The sequence below is a fragment of the Bos indicus genome, chromosome 6 (genome assembly GCF_029378745.1).
Source record: "Bos indicus isolate NIAB-ARS_2022 breed Sahiwal x Tharparkar chromosome 6, NIAB-ARS_B.indTharparkar_mat_pri_1.0, whole genome shotgun sequence".
NCBI lineage: Eukaryota > Metazoa > Chordata > Mammalia > Artiodactyla > Bovidae > Bos > Bos indicus.
The window spans coordinates 30280470-30307403 of record NC_091765.1 but is presented as its reverse complement, the minus strand read 5'-3'; the positions used below and the strand labels follow the sequence as shown (position 1 = coordinate 30307403).

General features: G+C 36.8%; 1 protein-coding gene across 20 annotated transcripts in view; it reads left to right on the top strand.

Annotated features, from left to right (window-relative positions):
- Positions 1-26934, top strand: part of BMPR1B (bone morphogenetic protein receptor type 1B) — a 448735-nt gene that overhangs the window by 272205 nt on the left and 149596 nt on the right. For 18 of the 20 annotated variants that reach the window (XM_070790866.1, XM_019962429.2, XM_070790868.1 and 15 more), the window contains exon 2: positions 3283-3376. The exons of the other annotated variants lie outside the window; for them this stretch is intronic. The gene's annotated coding sequence lies outside the window, so the exon portion shown is untranslated. The remainder of the gene's footprint in view (positions 1-3282; positions 3377-26934) is intronic. 20 annotated transcript variants of the gene reach the window in all.

The following is a 26934-nucleotide window of genomic DNA, read 5'->3' as shown; positions in this document are numbered from 1 at the left end:
AACCATAGCCTTGACTAGACGAACCTTAGTGGTTCCCTTAAATGGTGACTGTGGAGCTGTTAAGATCAGAGTTAACTTGGACTGCAAGGAGATCCAACCAGCCCATTCTAAAGGAAGTCAGTCCTGGGTGTTCATTGGAAGGACTGATGCTAAAGCTGAAACTCCAGTACTTTGGCCACCTCATGCGAACAGTTGACTCACTGGAGAAGACTCTGATGCTGGGAGGGATTGGGGGAAAGAGGAGAAGGGGACGACAGAGGATGAGATGGCTGGATGGCATCACTAACTCGATGGACGTGAGTCTGAGTGAACTCCGGGAGTTGGTGATGGACAGGGAGGCCTGGCGTGCTGCAATTCACGGGGTCGCAAAGAGTCGGACACGACTGAGCGACTGATCTGATCTGATGAAGATTGCTGGATTATATAGTAGCTCTCTTTTCAGTTTTTTAAGGACGCTCCTTATTTTTCTCCTTAGTGCCTATACCAATAGCATTGGCATATATACATTGGGAATATACAGTCCTATCCCCAGTGCAAGGGTTCCCTTTTCTCCGTATCCTCTCCAGCATTTATTGTTTGTAGACTTTTTTGACAGTGGGTGATCTGACTTGTGTGAAGTGATACTTCACTGTAGTTTTGATTTGCATTTCTCCCTAAGTTAGTGATGTTGAGCATCTTTTCATGTACTTTTTGGCTATCTATATGTCTTCTTTGGAAAAATACCTGTTTCAGTGTTCCACCCATTTTTTTGATTGGATTTATTTTTTTTTTTTTATGTTAAGCTGCATGAGCTGTTTGTATATTTTGGAGATTAATCCCTTGCCTGTCGCTTCATTTGTAAGTATTTTCTTACATTTCCAGGGTTGTCTTTTTGTTTATGGTTTCCTTTGTTGTGCAAATCTTTTAAGTTTAATTAGACCTTGTTTGTTTTATTTTTGTTTTTATTTCCATTAGTCTAGGAGGTGGATTGAAAAAGATCTTGGTACTGTTTGTCAAGTAGTGTTCTCCCTGTGTTCTCCTTTGATAGTTTTATAGTATCTGGCCTTACTTTAAAGACTTATTTAGGTCTTTAATCCATTTTGAGTATATTTTTGTAAATGGCATTAGTGACTGTTCTAATTTCATTCTTTTACACATAGCTGTCCAGTTTTCCCAGCACTGTTTATTGGAGAGACTGTCTTTTCTCCATTGTACATTCTTGTCTCCTTCGTCATACATTAGGTGATCGTAGGTGTGTGGTTTTATCTCTGGACTTTCTAGAAATTTTGTTCCATTGATCTATATTTCTCTTTTTGTGCCAGTACCATATGGTTTTGATAACTGTAGTTTTGTACTATAGTCTGAATTCAGGGAGTCTGATTTCTCTGCCTTCATTTTTCTTTCTTCAGTTTGCTTTGGCTATTTGGGGTATTTTGTGTTTCCATACAAATTAAAAGCTTTTTGTTCTAATTTTATGAAAAATGCCATTGGTAATTTGGCAGGGATTGAATTGAATCTGTACATTGTTTTGAATAGTAGAGTCATTTTGACAGTATTGATTCTCCTAATCAAAAAATGTGGTATTTCTCTCCATCTGTTTGTGTCACCTTTAAAGTCTTGATTGAGGAATTTCCTGTGTCCCCTCACTTCATACTGGCTCAGATTCTCATGTGCCAGGAACCCCTGCTGCCCTCCTAGTTTGCACCACTGTATTAACATGCTGTTTTGTCATTATTGGCGCCCCCCAATCCCTGCCGTGAGATTGGACTGAAAAGGCTCAGAGTAGGAACTGTGTTTCATCTTGGGCTCCTCAGCACCTAACCGAGGGGTTACCTAACTCCTCAGCACCTAACATACACCTCTCCTGGTATTAAGTTAATTTATTGGGTAAATATTGATTATTAAATGAAGCAAGAAAAAGTAGATTTCAACTGTTAGAAAGCTAATTCTTGTATATAACTTTTTCGTAGGGGTTGTCAATTACACTGTTAAAGACTATTTTTGTTTTATTCTGGTTATTTCTCTAGCTGTAATGTTTACATTTACTGATAAGGCTTTTGGTAAGATTTCATGTGAAAATCAGGGTTTGAACCTAAAAATGAATTTAGGAACCTTTTTTAGTAGAAGGAGCACAACTTTGTGAGCAATAGAGCAAGGGCTTCTGGTTTCAGCCCTGCCACAAACTTGCCATGTGATTGTGTAAATTAACCAGGCTGGAGGTGACTTTTCTCATCTATTAAATGAGTGAGTGACCAGATAGTTCTTAAATTTCCTTTACTCTTTATTTAATCGAGATGACATTTCAATTAGGTAAACATATGATTAGTCTCGACAAGAAGAGTAAAAATATATGCTTACTTTATTTTCTAATTATTCATACTGTGGACATAATATGTGGGACAGTAGATGATGGTGACCTTGTTTATATAACCTACAAATTATATAGTCATGGGTTAGATTTTATCCTTAATTAAAAAAATAAAATTTAAATTGTCATCATTGAAAATCTAGAAGTATTTCATATGTTGATTCATATAATTTCCAGATTATATTTTAGCCTCTTTCAGAAAGTACTTAATTTGATCTGATTAATATTATTATACTTTCCTGTGCACTTCAATCAGTCTAGAAATGAATTTATTCATGTTGAAACATTTCTTTGTGGTCAGTTAGTCAGTGCAGCCTTATTCAATGAGGAGCAATATTAAAAACAATTGCAAAAACGCTCTCCTACGTCTTTTGGTTATTCATAGTATGTAGTAATTCAGTTTTATAAAGCCTGATTAAATGACATTAAGGTATGACTTTTATAAAGGGTTTGAAATTATATTGTTTGGCCAAAACAAAGGCAGTATTTCCTTTCTTGGCTTCTACTCCATCCAGCCCCCCTCTCCTCCACCTGCTTGAGGAAAACTGTATTTCTTCAGACAAACCTCATAATTGCCCTTCTGTGCCTGATTTGGGCCTCAGGAAAGGCCCATAGCATCTGTAAAGCTGGCAGAAAAATGGTATTTCCAGGCAGGCACAGGGTTGCTGGGTAGTGAGCCAATCCACAGCTTTGTCTGAGCAGCTGAGAACTTTGCTGGAGTATTACCACGGTGTTCAGTAACACGGACCTGTGCCATGAGCAAGTAAAGCACTGAGCAAGTGTCAGGGTCAATATTTATAGACCACTACGTAGCTGCCTTGCAGAGAGAGAAAACGAGAAAGAAACACGCACGCAGAGGGCAGGGAAAGAAAGACTGTACGGGAGGGAACTCTAATTTCCCATTTTTGTCTTAAAACATTCTTTTTGATTGTCAGGTTCAAACTTCTGCTGCATCACAACCATTTTCCGTTGAGCTATGACAAGAGAGGATACAAAAAGTTAAACAAGTGAGCCTGTCATACATAGAAGGTAAGTAATTAGCCAGCTCAGTCTTGCTTTTGCTCGTAAACGCCATCTCCCTTTTGGCTGCTCTACATCAGTAAGCAAAGGGCTGTGTGACATGTTAAAGCTAATGAGGAAAGGCTGCCTGCTGGTTGAGAGTGTTCTTGGTGGCAGTATACTTTTGTGTTCTGCTCTTCAGAATGTTGTGTAGGTTCAAAATGCACTATAGTGTCGTGGGTGGTGGGAATGGCTCTTCAACACTGATTCCGTGGTGTATCCTGTCAGTAAATTTCTGTGTCTTCATTCTCTCATACTTGAAGTCTTCTGATTGGTAAATTTGTGTTTATTTTTTATATTGGTATTGAAACATGATTATTAATAAGTTTATAGTGGATGCTGGTTTAGAAATGGAATAGGGGAAAAATTCAGATGAATGGTTGAAGATTTTGTTGACTTTGTGAAAATGTGTAGACTGTGAATGTGAGATGTGAGAAACATAAGGTCTTTTTGAAAGAAATCCAGTGTCCATTCGGCAGTGCATTAAAATGAAATAATGACTACTTCTGGGAACAGAGAAAAGTGGGAGTGATGAAAAGTCAGAACAGGCTTCTTAATCCAAGATGCAAAGAACTCAGTGTTTAGGAGAATTTCTCTGCTTGTTAAGTGATGTGCTAGATTGGGTCCTCACAAAATGTGGTTCATTACTAAAGACATTAAGTTAACATCCCCTGCTCCACATCACTGTTTTTTCTTTTTATCCCCCTTTCATCACAGGCAGCACTTGGACACGTGATTCTCTATGTGACTATAGTGCTTTTGTCTATTCAGTTATCATCATTGTTTTGCATATCCCAGATTGACATTAAAAGCGGTGTTGCTAAAGGGGACAGAAAGTACTTGGTTTCTATGTGTTTTCTGATTTAGGACACCCATGAATTGATACACTTGTGTTTTATGTCTACTGCACATGATTTGGAAAGTAATATGTTGCTTTGCTGTAGGTTTGGCATTAACTAGATGAAGTTTGTCAACCGACAGATCGAAAATTTCCCTGTAGCTTTTTTAGTTGTGGAGTAACACTAGTGTGGTATTTAAAAATGTTAGGTTGGATGATAGATGGTGATTACTCTTCCAAAGATTTTTTGTATTACATAAGTATTTGTATTACATATTAAATTAAAAACAAAACATGAATGCTGCAGTAGAGCTTAAACTGCAAACCAATAGAGATACAAGAAAAAGCTAATACTCTGGATAGGGAGATACAAGAAAAATCTAATACTCTGGATAGGCTTTGTATTAGAGTTAATATTCAGGAACCAACTCATTCTAAAACTGGATAAACTTATGTCCAAAACAGTAGGTGGAATATCTTAAGTAAATATCTTAAAATGAAGCCAATAGTTGTAGAATATCATTGCTGTTGAATCACATAAAATTTAAAAAATAATGCAAAATGCTTCAAAATCAGTTTTACTAATTCAGATGTGCTTTAAGGCTAACCTGATATCTAAAGTTAAACTGTATTTGACTTTCATTTAGTGCTTGTTTTAGCCTCTGCAACAAGCTTTTTTTTTTTTTTTTTTTTTTTTGACTTTTTAAGGTATTGGCTCTCCTTTTATTAATGGGTTTCTGTAGACTTGTTTATTTTGAAAATGCAACCATGGTTGATTTAGAATGGGTGTTTCTCAAAATTTTCTTTGCTAATACATTTGGGTAATAACTCTTGATCAAGATTGTAATTTCAGTTCTTTAATATCTTTTACTCATTCATTTTATAAGTTACATAAATAACATATTCAATCAGTGATAATTGACTTCTTAAGCCTTTTAAAATTTGTTTTATTTTTATTTGTTATGGTATCTTGTTTCTGAAGTACCCTATGGAAACTTTGGTTAGAAAGCAAGCTAACAAAACTACTACAATAAAATAAAGTTTTCCCTTTAATCAAAAGAGGAAATAGAAAAGTGTGGTATAGATTGACAGTGTCTAAGATGGGATATATATGGTTGAAGGCTGGTTGAGCATTTTAAAACTTGAAACACTACTCAATATTATTTTTTAATGTCAACCCTAATATTGGTTATTTGTCATATTTGTAAATAACATTCCATACTTAAGTAAAAGCGTTAGTCACTCAGTCGTGTCCAACTCTTTGTGACTCCATGGACTGTAGCCCACCAGGCTCCTCTGTCCATGGAATTCTCCAGGCAAGAATACTGGCGTGGTTAGCCATTCCCTTCTCCAGGGGATCTTCCTGACCCATGGATTGAACCCAGGTCTCCCACATTGCAGGTAGATTCTTTACCATCTGAGCCACCAGCCACCGTGAAATGGGGAAGCATTTCATACATAGACATATTATAAAAATGGATAGGATCTTTTGCATCATGTTTGGACTATCTGCTGAAGTAAAGTTAGTGAATTTAGCTTGAAATGTTAATGTTGGCCTCCTCTCACTGCCCCTGTCATTTGCTGTACTCCTAGTCCATATGCTGTACTATCCTTAGAGGGATCCATCTCCCACCATGAAGAACTCTCTACTTTTCTTGCTAAAGCCCTCTCATCCCTGGCCCTCTTTTGCTCATAGATAGAGGTCAGGCTTCTTGGCACAGTGAGTCCCTTCTTGAAGAGTCCCTTCTGATCTGGCTGCTACTTTTGTTCTGTATTCGTCTTTTGATGTTAGTTCTGGGCTGTTTTCCACATCTCTCTTTTGAGAGTATTCCTTCTCCCTCTGCTTATATTTCTAAAGCAATCCATGCTGTTTTACTCCTTTCTGGAATTGTTTATGTTGCTTCTTCTGTCATGAAACACCCTCTTCCTGGTCTTTGCCTTTCAGGCTTAATGAAGTTATCCCTTCCCAGATGCCCTGCTGGTCCACTGTCAGCCTCTATGGTCTGGTCTCCTGTTCAGACCATGGCCTCGGCACTTCTGCAAAGTCGATGATACACTGTTTTGTCTTCCCATATGAGTTTGTGAGCTATGTACATAGCCAGGTTTTAAAATTTTATTTATTTAATTTTTGTAGCAGGATTAAAGTTTATTCCACTTTTTCTTACAGCACAAAACTTAAAAACAGTATTATTTAGCATTTAATGTACATGAACTAGGAAAATATGAGAATCCCAGATGTCAAATGTATTATTACATTGTGGGAAGAATGACCTCAAATTTATAAAAATGCACAAAGCATTAGTCTTCCTCCTTTACTGCTTAGAAAGATATGATTGTTTCTCAATTTACAAAGAAGAATCAGGACAGTTTAAATTATTAAAAATTTTGCATACAGAACACTGGAGTTGCTTATGTAGGAGGGCATTCTCACCAGCTTCTTCTATACACAATTGAATATATAATTTTGTATGATTTTAAATGAATTCTTTTGTGTTCTTCCAAGACCTAACGTAAAACAGATACTCAAGAACTTGAACTAAGGAAAAACTTTATCAAATTTATTTTAAACCCACTTTTCTTTATAGAGTTTATTTTAATGTAATTTAAAACCTTGGTTAACTGGATTGAAGGAAAAGCCTTTTATGAAGTTGGTAAATGCTTTTGAAACAGTAGCAATACTTAAATTTGTTTCTCTCCCAGCAATTATAGTAGGGCATATTCATCCATGCAAGTAGATATTTTTTGAACTAATAACCTATTTGAATGACATTCAAAATTATCTTGGTTAGCACATACAAATTCAGGATATATAGCCTGCAGATACTTAATTAATTTCATGAAATCTATCAACAAAATCAGCTAGTTGCTGCACTCCTATGAATTGCTGTGATAAATTAAGTGATGCTGTGGCAAATTGAAGACAGAGTTATACCTTCCAAAAGGTCCAGAGAGAGTTTCAGGAGAGAATGGGTCCATCCTCATGTATATTAAAAAATTACAGAGTGGAATGACTCTTCAATGTTACCAATAAAGTTACACCTTCTAATTTTATTTCCTCTTGTAGAGAAAGTTAAGGATTTAAGGAAGTAATAGAAAATCATGACTTAAAATTTCTCTAAACTGAAAGGTGATACTTCATTTCAGTCAGAAGAATTTGCCCCTCAAAATAGAAATGTTCAAAGAAAAGGATGGCAATGTTTAAAAAAGTAGTTGAAAAATAGCATCTGTTTCTTTGAGCTCAGATAGTGAATAAAATTTTATTTTCTCTTTAATTGTGTTTTATTTTCCCACCATACATAAAATATTTACTTTGTATGTGAAATAATTTGTGTGCCAGAATCAAGGTATAGCTTTATGCACTGTTTAGAATAATTCAAAACTTTCCTTATTTTAGTTATTTTTACTTCTCTGTGTGCTCTACTAGTGTTTCCACTGCAGTTGAAGTCTGATAAACCTCTCCCAGCTGTTGAATATGACTCTTGCATTTGTTTAACCTTGAATTGTATCTGTCTTAGGAATGAAAACAAGATTGGGTATTTTCACAGGAAATATTGGTAGCTTTTTAATTTGCTTGGTATGGACCATAATTCAATCTGTAATTTTTCTTCAGATTTATTTTGCCCACACAACTACCTTGTAGTTAATTAAGTAGGTATGATAAGGTATATTATCAAAGAGTTATAGGTATCTTACTGACTTATCAAGTGATAAAAACATTGTAAAATAGGAAGAGCAGAAGTTATTGTGGTCATGGATTTAGGAATGTACCTTGTTTCCATCAGCCAGTGATGAGAAAAACCTGTTTGCTTCAATATTAAAAAAATTACAGCAAAAACAAATGAAGGCAAAGAAAATACCATTACTACCACCAGCAAGAAGTCAAAAAAGCATAGAAAATTTTGCTAAAACAATTAAATTTTTATTCTTATTAGCAGGTTAGCTTGCTAGTCATTTTCTTTGTATAGCTATGCACGGCATAGAATTCACAGAATGTGAGAGGACAAAAATGAATTAATCATTAAAGTAGAAACTTCAAAAACTACTTCTTTAACTTTTATTTTATAGAGAAGAACAAATGTTGTACTAAGTGGCAGTGTAGTTTGCCAGACATCAGCTTTTAAAGTAGCTAGTTAGGATTTTGATTTAAAAAAAAATGTAAGGCCAGTATTTTATCACTGTGACTTTCCCCATCTGTTTATAATTGCCCTTTTTATTCTGTGTATTAGATGTAAAGCCTAATTTGTTGTATCTCTGAGTTTTGTCATGTATTCAGACTCCTTTGCATTATTTCACAACTCCTGAAAGTTAAAGCCAGTAATTATTGCTCCCAACTGAGATGGAGGTCTTTTCTACTCATAATCATAGTTAAACATATTTATTTTTAAATAACAGAAACTCTTTTTCTGGCTTCCCTGATTTCTCCCACTCTGTTTGGTAGTAGTTAGATTTACGCCCTCACAAACATTCTCTTTTTCATTAGGATATGGCAGATAGTCCTGAAGCAAAAGACAGAAACTGCAGAAACAAATTTAATACTTTCATTATATCTTAGTTTCTAATAGGGAATATATAGTTATATATTGTTTTATAGCTTTAAAATGACCATTATATTTACAGCTGGAAAATTATTGAAAATGAAAATCGAAGAACCAAATGTACTTTTCTAGATTATATAGACTTTCATCTTAGAGTCTTAAAAAATATAAATAATTAAAGGGTCAGAGAGGAGTAAAACAAGCTTGTTTTGTACATCTCATCTTCTTTTAAGACTTTGCTTCTCTATTCCTGTCCCCACCATCCCCGAAGGAACTGGAGCTCTTCAATTCTTTCCATTCTCATTTCTGGAAACAGTTGCTTGTACTGAAAGATGAAAATGTTTTTGAGCAAGTCACTGGAGGCTTGTCTCAGCCTCAGCCTATGATTTCTATACCTTCTTCTATTCTTCTCCCTCAGTTAAGTGACCTGCTGTACCCAACCTTTCCAGTAAATGAAAATAGTCTGACTATTCTCCATCCCTTAGTATATATTTTCATTGGATTGATACTTTTCATTTTAAAGATGTATTACCTATCTTCTCAAACTCTTGGTGCTCAGAGATTTATAATTTTAAAATCTTTGCTAATATGATAGAAGAAGGTGATATTTGTGTTTTTAATTACTAGTAAACTTGAGCCTGAGGGGGTTATTAGTTATTAGCATAATATTTTTATCATTTATCTATTTATATAGTTTTTGTTTTTTTTTTCCCCAGAGGCTGTATTTCTCTTATTGGTTTAAAAAGTTTGGGTATTTTTTTAAGTAAAAGAATCATGGTTCTTTAAAGCCCTGTTAGTTGTAACTGTTTTCATAAGCTTCTGATCACTTTAAAATTTTGTTTTCTGTGGTTTGAAATAGGTGTATTGGAAATACCTTTATTAATCCTAATCCGAATGAGTATTTTCTTCATCTCCTTTGAAGCTTAAAATGTTTTTTACAATCCAAATATATGAAAATTATTTTTTAAATATTTTTATGGTTTGTTATTGTTCAGTCTCCCAGTCATGTCTGACCCTTTGCAACCCCATGGACTGCAGCATGCCAGGCCTTTCTGTCCCTCACCGTTTCCTGAAGTTTGCCCAAGTTCATGTCCATTGCATTGGTGATGCCATCCATCCATCTCATCCTATGATGCCCTCTTCTTCATCTGCCCTCAATCTTTCCCAGCATCAGGGACTTTTCCAGTGAGCCACCTGTTTGCATTAGATGACCAAAATCCTGGAGTTTCAACTTCACCATTAGTTCTTCCAATGAGTATTCATGGTTGATTTCCCTTAAGATTGACTGGTTTGATTTCCTTGCTATCCTAGGGACTCTCAGGAGTCTTCTCCGGTACCACAGTTCGAAGGCATCAGTTCTTCAGCACTCAGCCTTCTTTATGGTCCAGCTTTCACAACTGTACACGACCACTGGGAAGACCATAGCCTTGACTATACAGATCTTTTTTGGCAGAGGAATGTCTCTGCTTTTCAACACACTGTCTAGGTTTGTCATAGTTTTCCTGCCCAGAAGAAAACATCTTCTGATTTCATGGCTGCAGTCACCATCGCAGTGATTTAGATACCAAGAAGAGGAAATCTGTCACTACTTCCAACTTTTCCCCTTCTGTTTGCCATGAAGTAATGGGGCCAGATGCCATGATCTTAGTTTTTTGTAATATTTAGTTTGAAGCCGACTTTCACTCTCCTCCTACACTCTCGTAGAGAGGCTCTTTAGTTCCTCTTCACTTTTCCGCCATTAGAGTGGTATCATTCGCATATCTGAGGTTGTTGATGTTTCTCCTATCTGGATTCCAGCTTGTAACTTAACAAGCCCAGCATTTCTCACAATGTGCTCAGTGTATAGATTAAACAAACAGGGTGACAGCAGACAGCCCTGTCGTACTCCTTTCTCAATCTTGAACCAATCACTTGTTCCATACAGGGTTCTAAGTGTTGCTTCTTGACCTGCATACAGCTTTATCAGGAGTTAGGTAAGATGGTCTGGTATTCCCATGTCTTTAAGAGCTTTCCACAGTTTCTTATGCTGCACACAGTCAAAGGCTTCTGCGTAGCCAATGAAACAGAGGTAGAAGTTTTTCTGGTGTTCCCTTGCTTTCTCTATGATCCAGGGAATCCTGGCAATTTGATCTCTGGTTTCTCTTCCTTTTCTAAACCCAGCTTGGACATCTGAATGTTCTTGGTTAATTCTGTGATTCACAAGGGACTTATTAACTAACCACTTCAATATTTTCAGTCCCCTTTCCCACTTTTTAAATGAAGTTATCTCTTGTGCTCCTTTGATGCAAATTTAAATCTTTATGCTACCTCTCAACTTGTATTGCATTTAAAATTTTGTGTCTAAGAAATGAAATTTCATGTTTATTATTAAGTAAGATTTAAACATTGGAACATGTTAGGGTGTGGTGGGACTTAACTTGGTGTGTGCCTTGAAATTACTGTAGACAGGAGGCTGCATTTATTACTTATGTTAAAGCAGACTTAATAAGAATATGAATCTGTGAGTGAGAAATTATACATTAATAATAGTCACCATTTATCAAGGTTTTCTGGATAATATATCTGGCATTCCACCAAGCATTGTAGCTATGATTTCATTAACTATTATGATTTCCTCATAAGTTGAGTGACTTACTCTGATTTTTTTTCAGGATAAACTGAGACCCCAAGATATAAAGTAGCCTGATGGGTCTCACATAGCTAATAAATGATAGGGCCATGATTTAAACCCAGATCTGACCAAACTCCATCTTTTAAGGAATTATTACCAAATAGAGAAATTATGCTTTTGCCATAAATGTTAAGAGATGCAGGTCTGTGGGGTCAGGTGTTAAGAACCTTCCTGACTTGGGTCAGTCTATGAAGAAATGAACTCAGGAACAATGACTTTCAAAGGACACCAAGGAAATGGGTGATATGAGGAGGCTTTTATTGTTTGGAGTTAGTAATGAAGACACAAGAATCTCAAGGTGGACAGAAATAACTCTGGAATTGAAATCAGCTAAAATCAGTTACATTTTTTAGAACAACTTCAGATTTTAGTACCTGTTGATGCTGGGAGGGATTGGGGGCAGGAGGAGAAGGGGACGACAGAGGATGAGATGGCTGGATGGCATCACTGACTCGATGGACGTGCGTCTCAGTGAACTCCAGGAGTTGGTGAGGGGCAGGGAGGCCTGGCGTGCTGCGATTCATGGGGTCGCAAAGAGTCGGACACGCCTGAGCGACTGATCTGATCTGATTGATTTTTATAATTTTCTTTCATCCAAAGCCAGCTTGCTCACTTCTCCCCCATGTATAAAATACATAGCACCATTCCCTCCCTCACATACCTGCTTGTGACCTCAGCAAGGAAATTGGCACTGGGCCGCCAGGCCAGCAGGACAGACTATTCCATCTGGACCTCTGTTTTTATACTACAAGCTTCATTCAGGGAAGACATGAGTCTCCCTAACTGGCAGCCTTGGCTATCATCTCTATTTTAACCTACTAAGTTAAAAGCCTCCCAGGTGTTGCTGTGGTATTTACAGCAGGAAAGGAAATTCTAGATATTTTAGTATCATTAGAACTCAGTACTTTTGTGCTAACTGGTTTACCTGGAGTAGTGTGAAAGGATAGCTTTATCTGCTGTGAATGAGCTTAAGCGATAAGTACAGTTTGTATATGTTGGAGGCAGGAATTCCTATATAAAAGTTTATACAAAGACGTTTGCTCTCTTATTTGTTTATTATACATTTGGCCATCAGGAAGTAATTTGTTTTCCTCTTAAACTCAAGGCAAACCATTTTGCTTCAAGATAATACAGGATTTTCTTTCTCCCTGGGTCACTCTGCTCTTTGTTGATACATTGGTGTTATTTATGCTAAGATTTACAGTACAGTTTATTGGGGTTTTGTTTGCAGCTCTGCCTTGAACACTTGAAGATAACAACCTTTTAGTTGATAAGCAGGATATTTTTGTATTATTACTTGGAAAGTATGCATTAGTCTATATATGTACTCATTAACAGTTTAAAAAATTCTACATAGGTTATTCATATATTTTTTATTCATCTTTTATAGTTTCCTATTTTTCAGTTCAGTTCAGTTGCTCAGTCGTGTTAGATTCTTTGTGACCCCACAGACTGCAGCATGCCAAGCTTCCCTGTCCATCAGTAACTCCTGGAGTCCACCCAAACCCATGTCCATTGAGTCGGTGATGCCATCCAACCATCTCATCCTCTGTCGTCCCCTTCTCCTCCTGCCCTCAATCTTTCACGGCATCAGGGTCATTTTAAATGAGTCAGCTCTTTGCATGAGGTGACCAAAGTATTGGAGTTTCAACTTCAACATCAGTCCTACCAATGAACACCCAGGACTGATCTCCTTTAGGATGGACTGGTTGGATCTCCTTGCAGTCCAAGGGACTCTTAAGAGTCTTCTCCAACACCACAGTTCAAAAGTGTCAATTCTTTGGCTCTCAGCTTTCTTTATAGTCCAACTCTCACATCCATACATGACTACTGGAAAAACCATAGCTTTGACTGGATGGACCTTTTTTGGTAAAGTAATGTCTCTGCTTTTTAATATGCTGTTTACATTGATCATAGCTTTCCTTCCAAGGAGCAAGCGTCTTTTAATTTCATGGCTGCAGTCACCATTTGCAGTGATTTTGGAGCCCCCCAAAATAAAGTCTCTCACTGTTTCCATTGTTTCCCCATCTGTTTTCCATGAAGTGATGGCACTGGATGCCATGGTATTCAATTTTCTGAATGCTGACTTTAAAGCCAGCTTTTTCACTCTCTTCTTTTACTTTCATCAAAAGGCTCTTTAGTTCTTTTTCACTTTCTGCCTTAAGGGTGGGGTCATTTGCCTATCTGAGGTTATTGATATTTTTCCTGGCACTGTTGATGCCAGCTTGTGCTTCGTTCAGCCCGGCATTTCTCATGATGTACTTTGCATATAAGTTAAATAAGCAGGGTGACAATATGCAGCCTTGATGTACTCCTTTCCCGATTTGGAACCAGTCTGTTGTTCCATGTCCAGTTCTAACTGTTGCTTCTTGACCTGCATACAGATTTCTCAGGAGGCAGGTCAGGTGGTCTGGTATTCCCATCTCTTGATGAATTTTCCACAGTTTGTTGTGATCCACACAGTCAAAGGCTTTGGCATAGTCACTAAAGCAGAAATAGATGTTTTTCTGGATCTCTTGTTTTTTCGATGGTTCAGCAGATGTTGGCAATTTGATCTCTTGTTTCTCTGCCTTTTCTAAATCCAGCTTGAACATCTGGAATGTCACGGTTCACGTACTGTTGAAGCCTGGCTTGGAGAATTTTGAGCAATTACTTTGTTAGAGTGTGAGATGAGTGCAGTTGTGCAGTAGTTTGAAGATTCTTTGGCGTGGCCTTTCCTTGGGATTGGAATGAAAACTGACCTTTTCCAGTCCTATGGTCACTTCTAAGTTTTCCACATTTACTGGCATATTGTTTACAGCACGGTATATAGTTATAATTCCATATATGCTTTCATACATTAATTCTGCAGGTAAATATTGACTTTTTCTCTGTGTGAAATTCACTTCATTGAGTGTCTCTCTTTTTCATTCCTCTCTATACCACTTTTAACTTCAACAGCAATTTAATATATTATTCACAGTAGTATCTTAACTTACTAACCTTGAAATTTATTTCTATCTTTGTTATCAGAGGCTTATTGGCAAATCAAATAGACAAGGAATAATAGAGAAGGAAAGAATGGTGACCTAGGACACACTATTCTACAAAAGTAATTCATGCTTCTTTGAACGTGCAAAAATATTTGTTGAAAATTAGCTAGCATACAATGTGTATGGTCTTTGAGTTGCTCATTAATACTCCACGTGTAATCTTTTAAAATTATTATTGGTAGAAATAGAGAATTACTTAGAATGACTTTTTTTCTTTTACTACATCAGTATAAAGTAGATGGGTACAGCTTTCAGAGCCCAGTGTGAGCTTAAAATAAGACTGCTGAAGTCATGTTTCTTAACTAGCAGAGCCGGTTTTTTGGTCAATTTTAAGCTATTTTTTTTTTTCCCCACTGAAATGTAGTTAATTTACAGTGTTGTGTTAGTTTCTGGTATACAGCAAATTGATTCAGTGATTAAATCACTGGGTCAGATTCTTTCCTATTACAGTTTATTAGAAGATATTGAATATATTAATAGTTCCATGTTCTATACAGTGGAACCTTGTTGTTTATCTATTTTATATATAATAGTTTATATTTGTTAATCCCAAACTCCTAATTTATTTCCACCACCACAGACTTTACCCTTTGGTAACCATAAATTTGTTTTTGATGTCTGTAAGTCTGTTTTTTGTTTTGTATGTTAAGTTCATTTGTATCATTTTTTCTAAGGTTCCACATATAAGTCATAGTATATGATATTTGTCTTTCTCTCTCTGCCTTCATTTAGAATGATAATTTCTAGTTTCATCCATGTTGCTGCAAATGGCATTATTTCATTCTTTTTATGGCTGGGTAATATTCCATTGTGTATATATACTACATGTTCTTTATCCATTCATCCGTTGGTGGACATTTAGGTTGCTTTCATGTCTTGGCTATTGTAAATAGTGCTGCAGTGAACAATTTGAAGCCTTTCTTATACTGCACATTCTCTCTAGTAGAAGAGAAATGAGATGCTTATGCCAACATGACTTTAATTTCTTAATAATCTAAATTGCCTAATATGATTTGCCCAGAAGTTGAGAATCTGTTTTTTTTGTTGTTGTTGTTATTTGTTTCTTAATTTTGGTAAATTTTGATGAGGTATTTTCTGTGATATACCTACTTTTATGATCATTAACTATATATTGTCAGTGGTATAAATTGATGCTTTTAGAGCCATAAAGCATACTGAGATCAAACACTGGTTCACAGATACCATAGGCATGTGGAACTTATGGCATAGCTCTTGTCCTTTGCACTTCTATCCCATACATATTGTGAAAGTGAAAGTCGCTCAGTTATGTCTGACTCTTTGCGACCCCATGAACTGTACAGTCCATGGAATTCTCCAGGCCAGAATACTGGAGTGGGTAACATTTCCCTTCTCCAGGGGATCTTCCCAACCCAGGAATTGAAGTGGGGTCTCCTGCATTGCAGGTGGTTTCTTTACCAAGTGAGGTTTCAGGGAAGCCCATATATACTGTAAAGTGACTCATTTCTACATGTTGAGCAGTTCAACAAACAGGTTGACCTGGGTGACCTGGTGTCCAGCACAGGATCACCTGTCCAGCCGCAAGTCACGCAGGCTGTCAGCCCCCTCTTTATTTCCCACTTTGTCTCTTTATCCCCACCCTGCCTCCCTACTTGTTACTATCTTCCTTTCCCTCTTCCTAGTTAATGACCATATTAAATGATTGATTTTAACTTCAGCATTTCCCTTCCCTTCCATCTTTCATCTATTTCCAATTATTTCAGAAAATATATTTTGTGTAATTTTAAGAAAACATTTCCAGTTTTAAGATAAATATTAATGCCTGGAAGTAAGAGAAACTTGTATCATAAAATGATATTTTTATTTTTAAAATGATATTTCACAATTTCCATAAAGTCATTTACTCTCTGGTGTTATAATTAATAATAACTTGGTCAATGTTTTGCCATGAATATTTGTGTTTATCCTAATTTCATTCAGCCCTTATAATAATTCTGGGAGATGGTTATTTTTATCCTGTACTTAAGATGAGGAAATGGAAATCCGAAATTAAATAGTGACTTAGGTACAATCATGCCTGTGATCACACAGTTTGGAAAGTAGGACACGTAGGATTAGAACCCAGTTCTTTCTGACTCGGGAAGCTTTATAGTATGATGTCTCACTTTCTTTTAAAATAGACAGTTTCACTTTCCTTCTCCTGCACATGTCTACAGTTTGAAAAGTAGTGCATCAGTGCAGATGGCTTCCCAGGGTAACGGAGGTCCAAGTCAGAGGGCAGCCAGATCATAAGGAGGACTGGCTCTCTTAATAGTTAGCAACAGGAAGAGAAAATCTCATTTTTAAATATATTATTTTTGTTTAATTCCGTGTTTTTCTCACTTTTGTAACTCCATCAAGGTTTCTTTATGTAAAGGGAAAGCAAAACAAGTTCTTAGAAAACTATAATCTTCCAAATACATCAGTGCCATGGTTTAGCATGTTGTTGAGGCAGGTCAAAGTTTCATCTGTAGACTATACATTCTCGATTTCAACTGAATTCTAGTAGACTTGCTTAGTTTTAAATCACACTGATATGGCATGGATTTTTAAATCACACCATTATGAAAATAGATATTTTCAGATTATTTGGAGATGAGTTATATTGCTTGTATAGATTAACTTTGTGTTGCTCTACTTTTCAGGAACTTTATTAGAAATTATGTGGGGTAGGAAATAACATTCAACCAATAAATTTTAACTTTAGTTGAAACTATTTTTTAAAGACTGGATATTGAAAAAACTAAAACTATAGATAAAGCTGACTTTTAGGAATTACCTGTTGATTTTTTTTTCATGACTTATGAAAAAACCTATTTGGAAGATATAATTTAAGGTTATTACATAATATAACTTCTGTTTGAAAAATGTTTTACATTTTAAAAGCATTTTAACACCCAGTGTTCTTTTGACCTTTTGCTCCCCAAAATGCTTTGAAGCAAATTATATGCAGTTTATGGATGGAAAAGTTAACATGAAGTGAGCATAGGGTGACGACCCCCAGACTGGGAAAAGCAGTGTTTTGACCTTACCAGAATAGATATTGAAGTTGGTCATTTTAATTTTAGTATATGAAATGTAAAGAAATAAGTATGTATTCAATATATGTTAACCCACACCAGACTTTAGAAGCAATAATGAGTAGCAGGTTTAAGTCATTTAAAACAATTATGTCTGTTAATATTGAGAAAATTTTATAAATTTAGTTATTTATGAAACTGAGAAAGGAATTTAAGAGTATAGTGGCAGAACACCTGCACTGAGTTTGTGGAATTATGTGGGAGTCTAGTTTGACAACCACTGAATTATCACATAAAATTCTTAATCAGTATATAGTGCAATAGTAATATTTTTCTCAACATTTTCATAAGCTGTGTTGGAGTATCAATAGTTTATAAGGAATACTACTACTACTAAGTCACTTCAGTCGTGTCCAACTCTGTGCGACCCCATAGACGGCAGCCCACCAGGCTCCCCCGTCCCTGGGATTCTCCAGGCAAGAACACTGGAGTGGGTTGCCATTTCCTTCTCCAATGCATGAAAGTGAAAAGTGAAAGTGAAGTCGCTCAGTCGTGTCCAACCCTCAGCGACCCTATGGACTGCAGCCTACCAGGCTCCTCCATCCATGGGATTTTCCAGGCAAGAGTACTGGAGTGGGGTGCCATTGCCTTCTCCCTTAAGGAATACAGACTAGTTTAAATAAATTTCTAAATGTTGTCTCATACTGTATGGGGTGAAGTGGTAACAGCATGACCAATTACATAAACTATATACAAATCATATAAATGTGAAGGGAGTGAATTTATCAAATTGATGTTCAGAGTTGTCAGAATTTCCCAAAATCTATTTGTTCTTTCATCATGCTTTATGATGGGGGCTTCAACTTTAGCACATCCATCCTAGCACATCTGTCCTTTCTTCTTTTGAGTCCTGGTGAGCCTTGAATCAATGTTGCCACTACAATCGGTGATTAGCTATTCATATGGAAAACTAAAATTGATCTCTAAACACTTCATTTCATAAATGGAAACAAAATCTGTATGGAAGAATTAACTATGAGAAACAGTACTATTTTAAAATATTGAGAAAAGAATATATTTATCTTTTTGGGGTAAGATAACTTTAAACATAAACAGAAGAAATCATAAAAAGATTAATAAATTTAACAACATTAAAGTTTTAACAGTATGTTCATCAAAGAGTAAAAATGGCTAAGAAAGTCAAAAAGCCTGGTTTGGTGTGTAGAATATATTTAAGATTCTATGAATTAATAAAAAAAGTGTGGTCAGCTAATATAAAAATGAACAGGAATTTCAAAAAGAGAAAATTCAGATAGTAAACATGTGAAAGTTTGCTGAGCCTCATTAATAATTAGAGAAATGTAAATTACAGCTAGAGTAATATGCTATTATATATCTGTCATGTGTTAAAAATATAAGAGTCTGAAACATACCAAATGTTAGTGTGGCTGTGAAACAACAGGGACTCTCATATACTGTGAATGGGAATGTAAATTGGTACAATTGAATTGGCTCATTGAAATTGAGCATAGTATACTCTTTTTCTCAGCAGTTCCACTCCTAGGAGTATATCCTATAGAGATTCTTGCTCTTATGCCTTAGGAAATAGGAACAAGGTTTTTTATTGTAGTCTTGTATATAATAGCAAAACACAAGACAAATTTGCAAACAACAGAAAATAGAATGGATAAATTGGAGAATATTCGTCCACAGTGGAATTAACATAATAGCGAAAATGAATGAACCTGAATGACTGCCAAAAACATAATGTTGGATAAAAACAAGTCTCAAAAAATACACACAACATGACTCTAGTGATACAGAGTTTGTGTGTTGTGCTGTGTTAAATCTCTTCGGTCGTGTCCGATTCTTTGCAACACAATGAGTCGTAGCTCACCAGGCTTCTCTGTTCATGGGATTCTCCAAGGAAGAACACTGGAAACTTTAGACAGAAACAGACTGAGTAATATATTTTTGTAGACTCTTTATGTATATGCATGTACATTATTATTTAAAAAATCACGAAAAAATTAAAACAAATTGAGGCTATTGAGTGTTCTAGTTGGAGGGAAGGAGTTGGGTTCAGGGTAGACACAGCCCAGAGAGCTTGCTGCTGCTGCTGCTGTTGTCGCTTCAGTTGTGTCCGACTCTCTGGCAGCCCACCAGGCTCCCCCGTCCCTGGGATTCTCCAGGCAAGAATACTGGAGTGGGTTGCCATTTCCTTCTCTAAGGCATGATAGTGAAAAATGAAAGTGAAGTCGCTCAGTCGTGTCCGACTCCTAGCGACCCCATGGACTGCAGCCTACCAGGCTCCTCCGTCCATGGGATTTTCCAGGCAAGAGTACTGGAGTGGGGTGCCATTGAGCTTAGGTGATATATAAATGGGTGATCCTTAAAATTTTTGTTTACAAGTACAATTATGAACAATTATGTATATTATAATTATTATAAACAATGGATTTATAAGTAACATTGTATCAATAATTATATTATTAAACTGAAATTACATAAAGTGCACGCATATAAAATATTTCATAATACAGTAAAAACAATTGTAAGAAAGTATTTCTTCCTCTTTTTCTTCAAAAAACCTTTTAAATTTCAAGTTAATTTTTATGAATATTCTATATAGCTTTTATATGGGTCCTTACAAGTTTGAATTTTTCATATTTTATACTTAGTATGAGTCTCTTGCCTGTTGGCACTAATGTCCAGAAAGTTATATAATTTGCATTGATTTCTCACCGTCGTGATTTTCTACTGGTAATCTTGTTTTCCAGTGGTGCCTGTACCTCGCTAGCTTCTGGTCCTTCCCAGATGTATATTTAAGTGTTATCATTTGTTTGTTTGTTTTTATCTGCCCCGGATCTTCTTTGCTGTGCATGGGCTTTCTCTAGTTGCAGCAAGCTAGTTTCTGATTGTGGCGGCTTTTCTTGTCGCAGAGCACAGGCTCTTGGCTTGCAGGCTTCAGAAGTTGCAGTGGATGAGCTCAGTTGCCCTGCAGCATGCGGGATCTTCCCAGAACAGGGCTCAAGCCCATGTGCCCTGCATTCACAGGCAGATTCTCAACCACTGTACTACCAGGGATGTCCCATTCATACTTCTTTAGCTCATTGACTCCCATGTGTTCAATAACAGGTCTTTTATTACTTTTTTCCATTTTTTTTTTTCCTTCTACAGTATTTCTGGGATCCTTAGGAATTTCCATATTTGTTCACACACATACCAGGGTGCCTATGTGGACTAACACTCTGTCCTTCCTCAAGGCCGTCCTTCCCAATTCCAGGCTGACATTCTTGAGCACTCTTCTCACAGCTGCACCAGGCCCCTTCTGTTGGCAGATGTTGCTGCTTTAAATCATTGCTGTTCTTCACTATGCTCGAGATAGTTTTGCTGCTCCTGTTGATGGTGGTGATCTGTCCCTGGCTACCAGAATATTTCTGCATCTCCAGACTGATTACTTGTTCTGGATCCTGGGACGTGAGGTCTTGTCCAGTACCCATCAGTCTTCTTTAATGCTTGAACCCTGATGTTGTACTGCTGCTGCTGCTAAGTCGCTTCAGTCGTGTCCGACTCTGTGCGACCCCGTAGACGGCAGCCCACTAGGCTCCTCTGTCCCTGGGATTCTCCAGGCAAGAATACTGGAGTGGGTTGCCATTTCCTTCTCCAATGCGTGAAAGTGAAGTCGCTCAGTCGTGCCTGACTCTTAGCGACCCCATGGACTGTAGCCTACCAGGCTTCTCTGTCCATGGGATTTTCCAGGCAAGAGTACTGGAGTGGGTTGCCATTGCCTTCTCCGCTGACGTTGTACACTCTGTTGCAAACGGAGAACAGGAACAGCAGCTGCCTTCCTCCTGTTAATTGTTAATAGCTCTTGTTTGAGGACCTACAGAATGTTTGCATAGGCCTCAAACTGTTGTGGGTTTTGTGGAATTGTGTATTCTGGTTTTACCTCTGTTCTTACGGACCACACATGCCCCAAGGTAGATGGATCAATAAGGGTTATAGTCACATTTATCAAGTTATTACCAGAAGCATTACCCTCCTCTGAATCTCTGGTCTTATTGCCAAGTCTAACTTGCCATTTCACTCTTCCCTGTAGATAAATTGTCTCTCAGAAGTACTGGTTCTAACTTAAAAATTTGCTTTTAGAAATTGTGCAATTCCATTGTAACTTCAGACCTGATATCAACTGATCAGTTAATCAATGAATCACAATCTCTTCCTCTCTCTTTCTCCCACTTCCTTTTTTCACTTTGTTATACGCACATATAGAACTCTAGATTCTTTGGCATTCAGACATGCCTGCATATGTCAAACTCTTATTGTAGATCAGGTTTGAACTGTTTCTCAGGTAGTTCTTAGAGAGAGAATTAGGCCCTAACATATGTGTCACTGCATGTATCAGCATCTAAACCCTGAACTCAGCCTGAATACCAATAAATAACAGTAACCATTATAGCAGCAGAGAGTAGCAGCAAGGATAATTACATTTCATATATTATTTCATTTAAATTGTATTAAAGACTGTGAGTTAGATTTTATCTTTCCCATTTTATGGACAATGAAGCTGAGACTCAGATAGCATAAATAACCAAAATTTGGATAAATGGTTAAAAAAAAAATGGAATTGTGCTACAGAATAGGTCTACCTGATTTGAAAGCCTATGATTTTAACCAGAAATTAGATTTAAAAAATGTTAACACAGATTCAGTTCAGTATATTCTTTAAAATGTGATTTCAGGTACTGTTTAGCTTCTTATTTTGAATAATCACTCAAATTTTTTCTATAAGAATATAATAATTTGTTTGAAAATAGTAGCTCAGTGGTGTAACTTATTTTTATGGGCAATGTTCAGTTTCATAACAATCTGTTGTATTAGATGTTACTCTGTACTTGAGAATCCATTCTATAAAAATTGGATATCCTGCCTACTAAACTGTAATCCTCACAAGCTGCAATATTTACCCAGCCAGTAAAATCTCTTTAGTCAACATTTGATTATTTTATCATTAAGGACTATTAAGCTTCCATGAAATACTGCAAGTAAGTTTAATCTTTCAGTAACCTTTTAGTAACATGTCCCCCTGAATTATAAGCAGTATAAACTTCTAGACAATAAGGGAGGGGCTTCATTTTTTTGAGATTGGGTTATCTTATAGAAAGATTCAGGGAGGAATCAAAGTGATCAAAACTCTGTGATAAAAAATCTGAATCTTTATTGTCACATTGTAATGGAAAATATTGAAGTCATCTAAATACTCATTCACAGTAGAATAGATAAATAACTCTACATAAAGAACTGATAGTTATGCAGTTGAATGACCTGAGCTATGATTATCGACATTGACTAATCATTAAAATATAAGCAATTGAACAAAATAAGCTACTGAAGGAGACATGCATTACATCATTTATAGAAAATATTTTAAACATTCTGTAAAGAGTATATATGGCTTATAGATACATATATTCATAGGCATATACATGCATGTATACATATAAATATATATACATAAGACTTACAAACTCACAGATATACATTAAAATATGCCTGAAAATGGTAAACATCAAAATCAGGGTAGTGATTACCTATAAAAGGGGTAAGAAGGCATTTGATATTGGAACTGGCTGTACAGGATTGTATCTATAATGTTTGCTTTCTTAATCTCAGTAAAATACATGGGTGTTCAATTTATGCTCTCTATCCTTTTGGCATAATTGAAATATTTCATATTAATAAACCTGAGCAAACAAATTTTCAATGTTTGAATGGCTTGGCAAAATCAATATGCTTTCCCAAAGGTATTGATAGAGCACTTAATTTTTAAAAATAACTTTATTTTCTTATTTTTTCCAAAAATAAAGAGAAGCCAAAAGACAGAGGAAGAGAAAGCTGTGGACCACATGCTTCCTTTTCCCTTTCTATTATGGTCCATTATATTACTACATACCTCACAAATGGTTTCATAAATACCATATTTTTCCAGTTCCACGACGCCAACTTCAATCTATTATTAGCTTTTTCTGAAAGAAATTCTACTGTACTAAATATACATTTATGCATTTTATATATATATATATGTACTTTACGGTTTCATTAATGAAATATTAATATTACATATGTATATGAATATAAATTAAAGAACAAATGAGGATGTTTTGCCACATTTTGCTGAAACAGTCACTACCTACCCAATTAAGCTTGAGTTTGCAATGAACCTTCATGCCCTAGTAGAACCAGGCTCATTTTGCTAGTCTTCCTTAAGTTAGGATGGATTTACAAAAAATTATTTGTTTGTCAGCTAATCTGTTTGAATGAAAGCGGTCTAGGCTGCCACGTGTTTAGTTACATGTAAAGTTTTCCCTGTGTGACTAAGGTGTACTTAAATTCCCAGTCCAGTTTTTGCATAAGAGCACATTGTACCTGCAGTGTTATAGACATTGTTATTGACAGCTGCATTTTCTTTCATCCTAAGGTGGATATTCTTTCACATACTACCATTTATCTTATAAAACACACGTGCTCAGTCACTCAGTCATGTCCAACTCTTTGCGACCCTATGGACTGTAGCCCTCCAGGCTCCTCTGACCATGGGATTCTCCAGGCAAGAATACTAGAGTGGGTTGTCGTGCCCTCCACTAGGGGATCTTCCCAACTCAGGAATTGAAGCCACATCTCCTGCATTACAGGCAGATTTTCTACTGCTGAGCCACCAGGCAAGCCCCTTATAAGGCATACATATGTATTTAATGAGGTAGTTTCTTCTTCCCAAAAGAGAGCTCAAAGTAGATTAGAGTTGACTTCATGTAATTGGAAAAAAAGTGATGTTTAAGAAAAAGTTGTAGAATATGTGGCAGGTCCAGACATCAGTTTTCAATATAATCTCAATGTCTGCTCTGATAATTTATCTGATAAAGGCTCAATAGTTTTGTGAGAGATTAAAGGGTAAGTTATGAAATTAGAGAGCCTAGGGTCTCCACCAACAAGTCACTGTATGAACTTTAACAAATTAGTTAACCTTCTGGGGCTTCAATATCCTCGTTTGTAAAGTGTTTCCCCCCCCTCCCCCCCCACCACCTTGAGAAGAGTCTTGGTGTGGAGAATGAGTGTACTTGAGTTAAAGAGTCAAGTCAAAGGGCAGGCACCATGCAACAGATGGAGACCCAATGAAGACATTTGCTTAATTGAGACAAAGGCAGAGAACTGGAAGATATGGGAAACTTTAAAGACCTAGAAAAAGCTTACATCAAACAGATTTGAGGGACACAGAGAGAATAGTGACATATTTTCATGTTGTCTGACCTGGCCAATTGAATGGACGCTGGGTATGTATTCATATCAGATCAGATCAGATCAGTCGCTCAGTCATGTCCAACTCTTTGCGACCCTATGAATCGCAGCACGCCAGGCCTCCCTGTCCATCACCAACTCCCGGAGTTCACTGAGACTCACATCCATCGAGTCAGTGATGCCATCCAGCCATCTCATCCTCTGTTGTCCCCTTCTCCTCCTGCCCCCAATCCCTCCCAGCATCAGAGTCTTTTCCAATGAGTCAACTCTTCGCATGAGGTGGCCAAAGTACTGGAGTTTCAGCTTTAGCATCATTCCTTCCAAAGAAATCCCAGGGCTGATCTCCTTCAGAATGGACTGGATGGATCTCCTTGCAGTCCAAGGCACTCTCAAGAGTCTTCTCCAACAGCACAGTTCAAAAGCATCAATTCTTCTGTGCTCAGCCTTCTTCACAGTCCAACTCTCACATCCATACATGACCACAGGAAAAACCATAGCCTTGACTAGACGAACCTTTGTTGGCAAAGTACTGTCTCTGCTTTTCAATATGCTATCTAGGTTGGTCATAACTTTCCTTCCAAGGAGTAAGCATCTTTTAATTTCATGGCTGCAGTCACCATCTGCAGTGATTTTGGAGCCCATAAAAATAAAGTCTGACACTGTTTCCACTGTTTCCCCATCTATTTCCCATGAAGTGGTGGGACTGGATGCCATGATCTTCGTTTTCTGAATGTTGAGCTTTAAGCCCACTTTTTCACTCTCCACTTTTACTTTCACTTTCATCAAGAGGCTTTTGAGTTCCTCTTCACTTTCTGCCATAAGGGTGGTGTCATCTGCATATCTGAGGTTATTGATATTTCTCCCAGCAATCTTGATTCCAGCTTGTGTTTCTTCTAGTCCAGCATTTCTCATGATGTACTCTGCATATAAGTTAAATAAACAGGGTGACAATATACAGCCTTGACGAACTCCTTTTCCTATTTGGAACCAGTCTGTTGTTCCATGTCCAGTTCTAACTGTTGCTTCCTGATCTGCATACAAATTTCTCAAGAGGCAGATCAGGTGGTCTGGTATTCCCATCTCTTTCAGAATTTTCCACAGTTTGTTGTGATCCACACAGTCAAAGGCTTTAGCATAGTCAATAAAGCAGAAATAGATGTTTTTCTGGAACTCTCTTGCTTTTTCCATGATCCAGCGGATGTTGGCAATTTGATCTCTGGTTCCTCTGCCTTTTCTAAAACCAGCTTGAACATCAGGAAGTTCACGGTTCAAATATTGCTGAAGCCTGGCTTGGAGAATTTTGAGCATTACTTTACTAGTGTGTGAGATGAGTGCAATTGTGCAGTAGTTTGAGCATTCTTTGGCATTGGCTTTGTTTGGGATTGGAATGAAAACTGACCTTTTCCAGTCCTGTATGTATTATGTATGTATTGTATTATGTATGTATTATGTATGTGTATGTATTATCAAGGTAGAAAATATTGGAAGGGCCCCTTTTAGAGGGAGAATGGGTCCTTAACATTTCCATGTGTAAGTATATTCATCTCAGACTTAAAAATTACACTTATCATCTTTTCTACTCTGTACCTGCCACTCTCTGTCACTGTTGAAAACTGTTTAAATGCATTCCAGTGGATGTCGTTCATTGCTGTGTTTTCTATTTCTGCTGGCATGGTTGCTTGCTTGCCCTGAAGTGATGCTCTGTCCGTTTTGGAGAAGCTTACATCCTCAGTTACCTGTTATATCGTAAACATTCTCTAACAGCTCCATCACTGGGATGATCTTGATGCTCTTTCTGTTTCTTTTTAATGTCTTGGTGTCCTTTGCTCTTAGAATCATTCCAGTTCATTTAAAAAATTCCAAAACTACCTAATTTCAGAGAGAATGGAATTAGGATTCTCTTTCTTAGGAATTACTTGATCCATTCAAAGATTGTTTAGCCACTCCCTTAGAACAGTTGTTTAAACTCCAGGGAATTGGGATAATCTTTGCAACCAAGAGTTCCATAACCCGTTAATCCAGAACAATGATGCATCTTCACTTTATGTCTTGTAATAAGAAAACCACTCTAATTGTTCAGTAATAGCTAAGGAAGATTTGTTTCAGGCTGAGTGTTGG